Raw genomic sequence first — 14,259 nt, 5'->3', positions numbered from 1 at the left:
ATTTGCATGAGAAAAGGGAGAGGAAAATGTGGAGGTTGGGGAACCCTGGTCTCATGGCTTGAAGAGCTAGGGCTACTTGTGCGTCTATGACTTATATTGGTATCACATTTACTATAAAAATAACGAAGCACAATGCCGACTTTGAAAAGAAAACCAAATTGTTTTGTTCACTTGTGGGTGGCATAGTGGGTAATTTATAGTAATTTCGGGTGTATTTTTTTTGAAGGGGCGGACAAAAGCAATAACCCCTTTATTATTACGTATAAATATATAAATCTATACTAGGCCACATGAACACGACATCCCCTATTCTGTACTTATACGATGGAAATCCCTTGATGCCGCCTCCTTCCACCTATGTGCACCGAGTCCTCTCTCTTCCACCGTCAACTCACTTCCTCCTCTTTCACTCTTCCACCTCCTGCTTTGTCATTATGCTAGATCTAGTTGTTTGTCATCACTCGCATGCCCTAGCACAAGGCGGGGCACCGAGATCCAAATGATCAGCGTCTTAGGATAGTGGTGGTTGTTGATGTCTCTCAGGTTGTCATTATCTCGATAGACAGATTGCTTATGGATCGGCTTGCAACTATCCAGTGAAGGATTTGGCACGCATGTACCGTTCGATGGGGATCAAGCGGATGACATTATGTGATCTCATGCCTCCTCGACCTATTAGACATTGTAGCCAAGCAAAGTTAGAACAATCTTTTTTATGATGGGCGGAACAATCTTTGGAACCAACCAATGCTAGACAAAACATAGGGATTGTTTCGACGACGGTTTTTGCTGATATATTTTGTGGTTCTGCATCGCCAACCTTTCGGGCTCCTCGAGCAACAGGCGAAGCGCCGATTCATTTTTGTATTACCGATGGCGGTCATTCGTCTCTGCTGACGTGTAGGAGCGGCGAATTGCGTCATGGAGTGCCTCGCCGTCGTCAGAGGCGGGCGGTAACAGCTCCGGTTTAGATCTGGAGGACCCGCAGCCGCAACGGCTTGACGCGGCCTGCGCCACCTTCTTCATGGCGATAAAATAAGTGCCCCTCCGTCTTCGTCTGTTGCAATTGTGATCGCGGCCTCGATGGTGCAGGCACTAGCACTGAGCGGCTCCCAGCAGGAGGAGCAACTGCTAGCGGTGTCGGGTGCCGCTGATCGCCCTGCCGCCTGACCGTGGAAGGCAGACCTCGTAGGGCAGCGTCGGGGCGCCGCAGAGCTATAGTTGCCTACCCTAGCCACCAGCGACGTCGTGGAGGAGCTCCCGTGCAGTTCTGTCCGCGAGCGACGGAGAGCAATGCGAAGCACGAGTCCTCCTCATCCAGCGCGAATGAGCTTGACGAGTCGAAGGCCAGCTTAGCCCAGTCGATCTTGTCGGAGCCGCTCTCAGGTCCACTTCCGGCCGGCCATCGCGGAGGGGATGGGAGAGATTGTGGAAATGGAAAGGAGGAGACATGAGTAGAGCTGAGAGGGAGAGCAGACTCGAGCGAGTGGGGTTTGACTAGGGTCCGGACGACCGGCCGGGGGTTTTATAGGGACAATGGCGGGGGCGACATGGGCCATACTGGGCCGGTCCATACGGCGGTGTCTGCGTCCAGGCCTCCCCATATTCGCCCCACACCGAACAACCCGGGCGTTTGGACCGCGTACGACGAACCTAGTTGGATGGCTTTTTTCTGTCCGAACAATGACCGGGCAGCCTATCCAGACGTTTGGGACGGATATGGGCACCCGGTTGTAGATGCTCTCATGGGTTCAAATTATTTCTGCCTCGTTTTACTTGCCGTGGTTCGGTTTGGCAAACGAGTAAGATCCAACCCTGATACTGTCGGATAAAATGATCATGACTCGTGTGAATTGAACAGGCTGACTAATCCTGGACAAAGGAAGAGGCATGAATCATGACGGGGGCGGGCAGCACAGGCACAAATAGACCCGGGGAAAAGAAGGACCAAACTTTTGCCAAGTTGGTGTGTCAAACCTCAGGCGTGGAGGTCATGTCAGAGGCTGCCTCCGCCGGTGCCGCTACAATTACCGATGGAAGGCGCTGCCGGCCATGATCCGTGCCCGATTGACAGGTCAGGCGGCCGGTGTGCAGGCGCGACGTGCTCTGAGGAGGGGACGAACACTGGAGCGGCATGATGATACTGGAGGTCAATGGGTACTCCATTTCCGTCCTTCGACTCCCTCTTGTTTTGCTTTTCTTTTCTTTCCCTTCTACGGCAGAAATGACGGGTCAAGCTACAACATTCCCACATCCTACAATTTTTACCGGGCCAGCACATTGTGGGGGAAAAATACCACTTGAATATCATTTTTTTTAATGAGGACAAATCCTCAACCTTTGCATCAATTGATGCACTTAGTCATATATTATTAACTTGGAACATCAATCTTGTCAATGCTCTGTTTAATCCTAATACTGCACAAGCTATAATGCAAACTCCTATAGTTAACACTGTTAGACATGACGTGTTGGTTTGGAAGCTAACCCCTGCAGGTGACCACTCTTCGAAAAGTGCCTACAAGCACTGCTTCAATAATCTACCACTGCCAGCAAACCAACGGCCAAAATCTGTTCCACCGCAGATTGTAAATCTTCTCAATCAAGTTTGAAAAGACAAACGCATTGAGCTAAGAGTTCAAACTTTCGCATGGAGACTTCTTCGCCGAGCACTTCCAACGGGTAAGCGAGCAAGTAAGTTCTCCAGACATATTAGTGAGAATTGTACTAGATGTGGCAACCAGGAGGATGAAATGCACATGCTTTTTCTATGCCCTTTCTCAAAGGCTACTTGGTTTTCCTCTCCCTGGTATATTAGAACAGAAGTTTTGGCGGAACATAATCATTCCATTCCACACATGCTCAAGGTTTTAATAGATTCTGCTCATCCCCATATCAATGTAACTAGTGTATACACTTTCTTATGGTGTCTTTGGAAAGCACAAAATGATGCCCTGTTTGGTAGAAAGTTTTGTAAACCAGCACAGGTACACCCGGTGGCAAATGCGATCTCATAAGGCCCAAAACTAGAAGATGAGATGGCAGGAACTGTTGTTGTACAACAACCATCAACCACACAAGACCCATCTTTAGTTGCAGGAAAAGGAATTTGTTGTGATGCGGCATGGACAAATGAGGACAATATGCAAACATCGCCAGCAGGTATCGGTGTCATCATCCAACTCGGAGAAAATGGTCATTGTCAGGAGCTGCAGGTTTAGCTATGTCTCCTCCGGTGCCATCCGCTCTCCAAGCTGAAGCATACGGGCTTCTATTGGCTACAATGTTAGCAGAAATTCTTCTCATCCCAGAACCACTACTACACGGATTGCTCCGTACTCGTATCGGCAGCAGGGGCGAGTTCCATCTTTCAAGTCACAATTCACTGGAATATAACGCCTATTCTTGCTTCTATAAAGGTTTTGCCATCTTTTATCCACACCAGAGTAGCACACATCAACAGGTGTTTTAATGTCAAAGCACATCATCAAGCTAAGTTAGCGACCAAAACTGGCGTCTAGCTTTTCGTTGTCTCTCTTCAGATGCAGGATCTTGTATTGCGAGAGATGTCCTCGCCATGTCTACTGTGAGACCTTTCACACCACTCTCTGTAAAATGTTGCTAATGGAATAAAATCTTTTGTTGTTCAAAAAAATATTACTAAATATTGATATGCAAACAAAACAACTTAAAGAAAGAAAGGACCGCAGGCTGCCTTAACGCTGGTGTTGCCGGACTATCCGGACACCGTATCCAGGCGTCTCCCTCCGTCGGTTGAGTTCTCTGTCAACTCGCCGGTCTCCGACCACCCCTTGGCTTTCTTCCTTGTGGAAGGCCCCTTTGCCCTTGAATACCAAGATTTTGTTTGGCAACTTCTTAGAGATCGCATCCCTTCGGGGACCGAGGTGTTTAAGTGGCATGGATCGGTGGGTGGCTTGTGCCCCCTTATTCATGGTACCTGACATTGGGACCCATATCCTATTCTCATGTATGGCGGCTTGGATCCTACGGACGTTCATCCATGAAACACTAGCACCCTACTGGGAGGCCTTGGACCTCGCGGAGTTTCTCAAGACCAGGGCTATCCAACCTGGGTGACATCGCCACTTATTCTGGCTTATTTTTGCGGCGATATCGTGTACTCTTTGGACCACATGTAATAAAATGGTGATTGAGTGGGTGTTTTCAAGGCAAGCGTCTGACTTCTTCAAATTCCTTGCTTTTCTGCAGCACTGACGCCCGCTTTCTAGGTAGCGCGACCGAGTTCACCTTGGCCTCATGCTGGATGCGCTTCTGGCTACAGCGCGTCGACTATCGTCCGGCCGCTTGTTGGCAGCCACTAGGTGGCTTTTTTTCTTATTTCTCTTTTGTTTATTGGGCTTGATTGTGATGTTGCCCCGGCCGACGTTCTTGTTTTGGATTTGGATACTGGTTGGATCATTACTTTATTTTTAAAGCGGAGCGAAAGGCTATTTCAAGAAAGAAAGAAAGGACAAATCTCGTTGCAGTATCTTCAAATCCTACCACCATACCGACAGAGGATGTATCGGCAAACAAACGGCGCAACACTCCAAGGCAACACCTTCTAGAACGAATCACCGCAAATGTTGGTTGGTCCATGGTCCAGCTAGATGCCAGACCAAAGTCTACCACCTTCGAAGAAAATCTTTGAACCAACACCTTCAATAAGATAACGATGGGCCGACATTTATGCTGCCGGATAACACCTTCAATTGATCGATCTTTTGAATGTCTAAGTTTTGTTTCTTATTTTTGTGATAACCATTTGCCACTTCGTTTGTATTTTTTAAGGGTTTGTGTCCATCAGACATCCTTAAGTACCAACAAATAGTGACAAATACTGTATTCCTAGCCATATGCCGTATAGTCCGGGTGCTCGTGCTACATGCCCAGATAGTCGCCTGTCTCGGGTTTGAACTCCCTTTCTCCCATTTCTATTGTACACTATTTCTTTCTCCGTTTCAATGACAGGTAGGACCCACACATTATGTAGGGAGCTCAAGTGGACATTCATAGGACCCACACATTACGTAGGGAGCTGACATGGACCCACACAAACGGCATCTGTCGGATTTGATGGAAATGTATGAATATGTGCTGTTAAGAAGTTGCTGTATCATTTCTATGGGGTTTTCAAGATTACGCATGATATTGTTACCGCGCTGCAAGTTTATGTATTAGCTAACTCTTTATATTAGTTCAAAACCTAAACCGAGACACATACAATAATTCAAGGACCAAACACAGAATTAAACTCCAGGAGAAAAATATTTACGGAGGATCGAACAAGCCTGATCAGATGTTTAGTTACAGGATGATCAGCATTGTTTATTTACTTACATGGTTGTGAGAGCTGAGTACAGCCTACAAATATTAGGTCCACAACCCCCACCTAAATTCCAACGGTTCATGTAGATATTTGTCACTATACAAATCTACAACGGGGCAGTATTAGCTGCATAATTTGAGGAGCTGTTCAACTTTGCCGAGATATACTTCCTCAGGCCATCAACAAGTTGTTGGATCTCATCTGCCAACGACCATGTAGGCGCATTGAGGGCTCGTATCGAGTTCAAGCAGACAACAAGGGTTCCTCCTTCATGAACAAGTACCTGCATTTTTTCGCACAGGCGCAGATCACATATCCGGTGGTAGCATTATTTCAAATGGAACTACAATGTTTCCAACAACAACAAAAATTAAACATACGGCCTAGTCTAGCTTTACTGATTTTCTTCACAGCATAACAACATTATCGATGATGCCAGTGTTAGGATATGGTCACTAGATCAATCAGTCGTCAAAATTCATTGAACCACAGGTGTATTAGCAAGGTAGCATACTGCATGGAGGAACAAACTCACCGTCAACCAAAGAGGAAGAAATCCCAAGACAGAAGAAAGCGCAGCAAGAAGGATACAAGTTAGGGCAAGCCCTACACTTTGCTTGACCTGCAAGGATGAACCTAAAGTGTAAGAACCAGAAACGTTATATCCCAACAAAATGTGTTTTGCAGTGATACCCATAAGTGACAATACCAGTGAAGTTGTTTGACGAGCTTTAGCAATACAAAATGGCACCCCGCAGATATTATCCTGCAACAACAGAACATCTGCAGCAGCTACTGCTGTTGCACTGGCACGTTGAGCTAGAACGACGCCAACAGTTGCAGCTGCAAGAGCTGGCGCGTCATTTATACCATCGCCGACCATTATTAAACTCCCACCTGGAAACAAATACAGAGGAAAATAATAATGAGGAAATGTACCTTCCCTCTCTGAATCCCACGTGTTGCTTACTAATCATATTGGCTGGCAGAACAGAACCTCTACGATGCATAGTTGAGAAGTGCACAATGTTTCAAAGATACAACAATTCAGTTATACACAACAAATGTTTTGTTATGGGCAAAAGATGCTGAGGTCGTAGCTGGTAGGTTTTCCTAACATCACAATAGTAATCTGAAGTTGGAAGACAACAGTTAGAATTATTGGATTGAATCATGGAGAGCTAGCACGATGGCAAAAATATGTAGAAAGCAACAACTGTGATTAATTATGGACAGATATATTGAAAATTAAATAACATATGAGAAAACTAAAAGAATCCGATATAATCGCAGAACTGAAATCTGGTAGTAACGGGATATTGAGTTTCGGTTCACAATAAAATAGAAAAGAAGATATGAACTACCTCGCCTTGAAACTGCTTTTACTTTATTCAGTTTGTCCTCTGGCTTCAAACAGCTGTGCACTTCATCAATACAAACAGCTTTAGCAACTCTCAGAGCACTTGATTCATGATCTCCAGCGAGCATCATGATGTGAAGTTTTGCTTAGGTGGATATAACTTCACAGGCACCAGGACGGGGTTCATCCTGGAAGTGGAAAAGGGTCATCTGGAAAAAAATCAATCAGTGAATAAATAATGCGTTGGAGGGTAGTTCTTACATAACGTACATTTTATATGGTAATGACACATTTGAATGAATGTTGACAGAAGAAACTGGCAGAAATATGATACTAAGTGGTCAAGTGGAGCTTCTTGCCATTGGTTTGGCCTTTGGCCAGACCAAATAAAGCAAGACTGCTGTTGAGACTGCAAGCATACGTCCGGACTCTATTTTCCAAGTCAGGCCGAATGCAGTCACATTAGGATTAAAATTTTATCAGGGCCAAAGACCTAAAGAAGGTACCCCCTCGTTCACAAATATAAGATGTTCTAACTTTTATTTGAATCAGATGTATATAGACACATTTTAGTGTTTGTTCACTCATTTCAGTCCGTATGTGGTCTATATTGAAATATCCAAAACATCTTATAATTGTGAACGGAGGGGTACAAAATAGACAGGCTATCCATAGCAGATGGACCAAATGTTTGGCCATCTGGACAGCTTTTGTGGTTCAAATGTCCAACCTGAATTGTGCTATAAATAGATGGGACATGAGTGATTTAATTGCTGAGGCCACAAAAGGCCAACGAAACTAAATGGCCAGATAGGTAATCCCAATTTATCTTACATTAAAAAAAATCCCATCTCCACACGGTATACAACGAAATTAGCTGATTTAATTTCAGCTACATTTTCCATGAAATGTACCTTGAAAGCATGCCTCTACATAGCACTGTATGTCTTAGGTTTCCTACCCCATGCACTAACAATATACTCAAACTTGTGTACACCACTACACAGACTAGCAGTGCTTTTGTATATTTCAAACTTGATCTGATTTATGTTTTAGTTTTCACTTTGCTCTATTAGTTAATATAATATCAACTGAAGATGCAGCCTAAATGTTAGCAAACCAGCAAGCAACAAGCATAAGAGCATTCACACGTCACAAATTATTACTGAAGTAACAAAACTTATGAGCATGTGGAAGTCTGCAATATAATCCATTTTTAATTAAGACAACTTATCAGCATTTGACAGCCTGGACTCCAATCCACCTTAGACTAACGATAAAGACAGAATTTATTTATAATTCCCTAGTTATACATGAATGCTTCCATCAAACATGAAGATAAATATCTACGCAACAACATAAAAAGGACATCGAAATAAACAGGGAGAAGCATGTTGTGAAATGAGAAGGTTTTACTCTAATTTACCTCACCTTTTTATCCATTAATAGAGCAGCTTGGACAAATTCAGGACCATATGCAGAACTTTTTATTGCCTCTTGTACCTGCTCACATTCACCATTTGATCTGTATAGCGAAGAAATATATTCCACAGAACCGATAGCGGCCATAGAGAGTTTGTTTTCATTGTTTGATGCCTGTAACACAGGTATATGAGAGACCAAGCTAGGAATTAAAGGTCCAACTCTTCCCAATACTCAAAACTGATTAAACAAAACAACTGCTAGTCTTCAATGCATCATTCAATGAAAACAGTCAGCTTCAAAGAGCATGAAGATAGGTGTACTATATAGGCTTCTTTTTTAATCTCTTAATATTGTCAAAATTAACTTTCGAGCAAAGAAAACATATTTTACAATTGTTTTCCTTCCGTTTCTCGAATAATTGAGATGGAATAAACACGTAAGGATATAAAAACCAACCCTCGCTGTTCATTGTTTTCTTTACTCTAGAACAATAGGAGAGTTTCCTACTTCCATTTTATTAAAAAGTTATTTCTGTACAGAAATGAATTTCTTTTCATTGTTGAAATCAAATATACAAAATCCCGTAGAACAACAGAAAATCCTTGCTTGATATATCTAATGATTCAAGATGACTTTGCTGGTTGAAATATATTGCGGATGTACACATTACCTTTGTGATACTTAAAGTAGCAAAAACTCCTCTACTAGGTAAGGACTCGAAGCTTTGTAGAAGAACTTTTGGGAGGTCCTTGTCCTTCCCAACAGAGTGATGTAACACTGCCCTATGAATCATAAACTCAGTGTGTCAACTGCCTGCGATATATTATGTTAGATATGTATTATAGCTGCTTTTGGTATCCTTATACAACACATGAACATGTACTGTATATATTGGCCTTGAGCCCCTGGAATATACAAGTCAAGTTCATCGCATGGTATGAGAGCATAGGTTTTAGAGTTTAAGTTGCTTTCTCTCCGCACAACCAATTTGTTTTTTAGTCGACCTCGTTCTCGATTCATCATTCCTGTCAAGCTCCTCTCGATCCATCTTCAGCGTGCCACAACTTGAATAATCCATCCACCTCACCCAGCCAGAGTCATTCCCATCCGCATCTCGAGCAAACATTGTATGTTATTAACTTTATGAGTAAATTCCCCTTTGTAACCCTTAGTGTCTAAATTTGACAGAAAGTAACATATTAAAACCTGACCATTTGGTACCCCCGTTTAGTGTTGCCTTTTCCACTTTGTACCCAATTTATCAAATTTCTCATCTGGCAAATAGGCCCTCTCGTTAGCCTGAGCTGGATGATTATTAAATATTTAGATGCCACATCAGTAGTGCCTCATCTGTCAGATTCCGCACATTTTTGATAAATCATGTACAAAGTGGAAAATGCAACACTAAATACAAAGTGGTCAATTTTTGAAATGGGTTGCTTTGTGTCAATTTTGGACACTTAGGAGTACAAAGTAGAATTTAATCTAACTTCACAGATGTCTATTGCAAAGGCCCATGTCATAGATGTATTATGTGTTTTTTCAGGCATTCTTGAAGCAAAGATTTATGTCCATGCTTGACCCGTGAAGATGAAGAACAAAATTACACCTTGAAAGCCTCAACATTATGCTTAAAATTGTGGGAAGGAAAACTTGACCAAGACACACTAGTACCTGTTGCATTTTTAATTAGAAACATCCATAAGCACTCCCCACGAAAGCCAGGCCTCGAACCCAAGTCAGCTGAGCATGCACTCGCGCCTCAAGCCAACTGAGCGACACTCGGTTCTCTAAAATGGTGGGAAAAGACAATTTAAAATGGAAGAAAAGTGTTATTTTTGCCTCCTCGGTGCACAAGCTCAGTGTAATGCAAGCCTGCCAGGAATCATGCTGGTTCAGTGCAAGGCAGCCCTAGTGCATATGAGAAACACAGAAATAAGCATTGCATGAAACCAGAATGGGCCAGGAAGCCAGCTGATACAGAAACCCAAAATAAAATCCTATTCTTGAGTGATCTAGCATCTTACAACGAGGAAAATCAAGCAAGATCCATGCCTAATTTTTCCAGAATAGGAGTTTTCAGGCTTCAGGGATAAGCCAAGCCTAAGTTGATATCATCAGTAAGTTTTCTGTTTTACACTGTCATATACTTAGTCAAGGCTTAGTCAAGCTGACTAAATAGCACGAAGACCCATCCTGACATGGTTTCACGTTTAATAGCATTGTGTGCTGTGCACAGCAGCTTATGTTTTTTCAAATCATGTGCAAGTGGTGGATGTACGTACCCATGAATTCATGATAGAAGAGTAGATTTTCAAAGTAATTGCAAACTATACTGTTTAACTTTGGTGTCATCATCTTGAACAAAACATGTTCTAAAAAAAATCATCCCAAACATAATAAAAAGCAAAAAATATCAAACATCATTTTTTACGATGTCCTAATAGACAACAGCAGAACACTATACTAAACATGACATGCTTGGCCCAGAGCATGCCATTATATTGGGCCGTAACAACTTAGATTCAACTCATGCCTGGCATTCCCAAGTGTGGCAGAGTTCTACTTTAGAAAAATGTATGCAAATGAACAAAACAAACATGTTTAAGAAAGTTATCCATTCTCTTACCTCCCAATAGGATGGGTTGTTCCTTTCTCCATGGCTGCCGCAACTGCTAGAGCTTCACCTTCACAGCTCGGAGTACAGCAAGAAGAAACGTTAAGACTATTTCTCACATTCAAATGTCCATGAATGGGCTCAATTGCTTTGCACATAAGCTTCCCGGTTGTTAATGTGCCTGTCTTGTCAAATGCAATAGACTGACAAGCCGAAAGAGCATCTAATACATGCCCGCCTTTCAACAAAATTCCCTACAGAAGGAGCAAAAATGAGCTTGAATGAAACCAATATACCGGAAAATTCTGAAGAAAGGAGTTCATCTAACAAAAAGGTCATAGTAAATTATCGAAAGACATTCAGGACAAACTACTAATAGGCACTTCATAGGTGCAACACCAATCATTTCAACAGAAGATTCAGATTAATATCCTCTGATCTCTACCACCACTTGTGCATACGATACAAGTACGTACCATTAAAGAAAAGTAGATCGAAACTAGCCTGACAAAAACAATCTGGATTAAGCACCAAATGCTCTCATGAAATTTAGAAGCTGAAATGGCAGTGTCTTACATTGAATGAAAAAGTAACCAATTATAAAGAAAGACTTCAAGATTCAAGCAATACCTTCCTTGTAAGAGAACTGATAGCAGTGGCATATGCTAAGGGAGCAGCCGCCAATGCACATGGAGATGCAGCCACCATAAGCCCCAACCCACGGTAAATTGAACCCCTACAAACTAAACAAAATTGGAACACAGAAAGTTCAATGCTAGAGCCAATTGTACCAGTTCAGTATAAATTGCCAAAAAAATACAGTTTTCCAAGACATAGCATTAACTATTGGAGAAGTGCCAAGTCAAAATACAAAAGAAAAAAATACGCAGTCCAACACAAATTACTGAAGCATGTAATGTACTGTAGCATTAGAGGAATACCTGAGTTACCGAAAAAAGGCCACTTAAAGAGTAATGGTCCCAGTAGTGCAACCATTAAAGACAGTACAACAATAGCTCTGCTATAGTGCTCTCCAAATTCCTCAAGCCATCTTTGCAGCTTTGGCTTGTTTATCTTGCCCTCTTCAGTCAACTGCACAATTCTGTTGAGTGTTGAATCCTCCCATGATTTGGTCACCTGCAAGAGGGCGATTCCATGTCAAACAAAAGCATCAACATTCCCAAGTGAAGGATTGATTAACAAGTTCACAAAAAGGTTATGCATTTGGAAGAGTAAATTGTTGTCTTCAGGGGATAAACTGATCCTTAACAATTAGTGCTTCAGCAGCATTCCTATGTACATAATGGGGCTTAATCTGTTGAACGGCAGCATATATAATACAGGATAATAGTCTTCTGGCAAGGACCTGGTAGGTAAGTTCAGATGTCGCAAGATAAATTGCAGCGATTGCAGATTTAATGAATATAATGTCTGAGGTGCTTACCAGAATAATAAACCTACGCCTAATCAACAAATGTATGTGGAAGATTGTCCACAAGGATAACTCTACGCTATGCCAATTGCTCCATAAGAAATACATGGCTGATGGGGATTTCTAAGTCAAAATACATGGGTGGATCTCAGTTTTTGAACGGTTTATAGGTAGCAATGAGATGGCTTAAGGTTTTATTTCTTTGGGCTTCCTATTGGTTTTCCATTGAAAAAAAGCCAGCCACCAAACCAAACGCACAGGCTTTTGATTTGGCTTTTTACGAAGCCACTGCAGAGCCTATGCATATAGAGAAAGCGCCTCCCGGGGTGCTTCCCGCAGCTGTGATGATCCGGATTTTCTCAGGTTTGCTCGGTGGGATGCAATCCATGAGGTAGGCATAGTCTGTAATCCAGGTGCAGAAAGATGCTTCCCGAGTAAGCCAGCCATAGTCTGATCTGGACTGGCTATAATGTAGCAACCATGAATAGGGAAATACTGATTTTATTGGTTTTGTCATACCAAGCAGCCATTGCTATTTCTCAAATAAAAAATATCAAATAAAATATACTAAAGAGTTCCACCAGCTGTATTGTAGTAGTGTTTGTGGAGTATTAACCTACTGAAATCATTAAATAAACTAGCTAAGGAAAATGAGCTATCCTGGGACTAGAGAACAAAATGTAAAAGAAAAAAAGTCTCTTCAGTGAAGAGAGAAAGAAGTCAACCTGTACTATCATCATTCCTTCCAGGTTCCTAGCACCACCTGGTATAGCATCCCCCATCGTCCTTTCAAGAGGCTTCGTTTCACCAGTGAGGTGTTCGATTGTGACTGTCGATGAACCTTGGTAAACTTCTCCATCAACAGGCACAGCCTAAGGAATACAAGAAAACTGCACCATGATGAGATAGAGGTCCAAACAATATGGGCTAGAAGAATAACACCAACATGAGAAAAGAAGACACTAGGATATACTCCCTCTGTTCCAATTTAATGGCGCATGAGCTCTTGGCAAGAAAATTAAGAAATGTGTTTAAGAGACTATACTAGCCTAACTGCAGCATGCATTAAATGAAGGACATAATAGAGAGTATCACTAAATATTTGCCCCAAAACTATAAAATACATGTACTCTAGAACAAAAAATCAAGGCCATCTACTTTGGAAGGGAGGGAGTGTCACTTTACTGCTAGAAACACTAACAGAATATCCAACAGAAAGAGATAGAAACATCAAGATAGCTATCAACCATGAAGACATGATGCAATGAAACAAAACTTGGAGATACAAGGAGTGGACTTTGTATATAAACAAAGAACACACCTCACCAGCTCTGACCAAAATATGAGAACCCACTATAAGGTCCTGCACAGGAACCTTGGTATGACTTAAATTAGAAAACCGTGTTGACTTATCTCCACTCGTTTCTAATAACAGTGCAAATTCTAGATGGTTTTCCTTCAGTTCTCTCACATCAACCATTGACTTCCTCGTAAAGTATTCTTCGGCTGTAATAAGCAAATAAAATAAGTTTTCAGTGTGCACACAAACAGGAGCTACTATGGGCAGAGTTTCAGTATTTGTCAACATATGTACCGGTATGAGCTAAGCTGAACATTGCAAGAAGCAGGCCACCCTCCAATGAGTTCCCCATAAACACAGAAGCAAATGCTGCAAGAGCCATGAGGACGTGGATATCTATTCTTCCATCGGCAATGTCCACAAGAGCATCAAGCGCTGCAGAAACCTGCAAAATAAGCAGGAAAAATGTGTCACCGAAGTAGTACATTGGCAAGCAATCCCAAATCAACGAATTCTTCGGTTTCTTCAGTGTGCGAGGGAGCAACGCAAGCATAGCACAATTTCCTATTCAATGGTGAAACGTGGCTGGCATGGATTCCTTTGTGAAATGGGTGTGACCGTAAGCGGCAGCACAGGGCAGGCTAGGTCGACGGCGACCTGCCGGAGCTCCGACTCAGAGAAGCCGAAGCGCGCTGTGTGGAAGTACCCTACCCGGAGACCACGCCGACGCGACGGTGGAGGCGCGCGCTTAAGGGGCAGGGCGTTCAGTACCGGG

At 42.6% G+C, this 14,259-nt stretch overlaps 1 pseudogene; it reads right to left on the bottom strand.

Annotated features, from left to right (window-relative positions):
* Positions 1-5,281: 5,281 nt before the first annotated feature.
* Positions 5,282-14,259, bottom strand: part of LOC119309643 — a 12,656-nt pseudogene continuing 3,678 nt past the window's right edge.

Source organism: Triticum dicoccoides, chromosome 5B, assembly GCF_002162155.2.
Source record: "Triticum dicoccoides isolate Atlit2015 ecotype Zavitan chromosome 5B, WEW_v2.0, whole genome shotgun sequence".
In the NCBI taxonomy this organism is placed as follows: domain Eukaryota; kingdom Viridiplantae; phylum Streptophyta; class Magnoliopsida; order Poales; family Poaceae; genus Triticum; species Triticum dicoccoides.
Note: the sequence above shows the minus strand (reverse complement) of the source record. Positions and strands in the feature narration are given on the sequence as shown.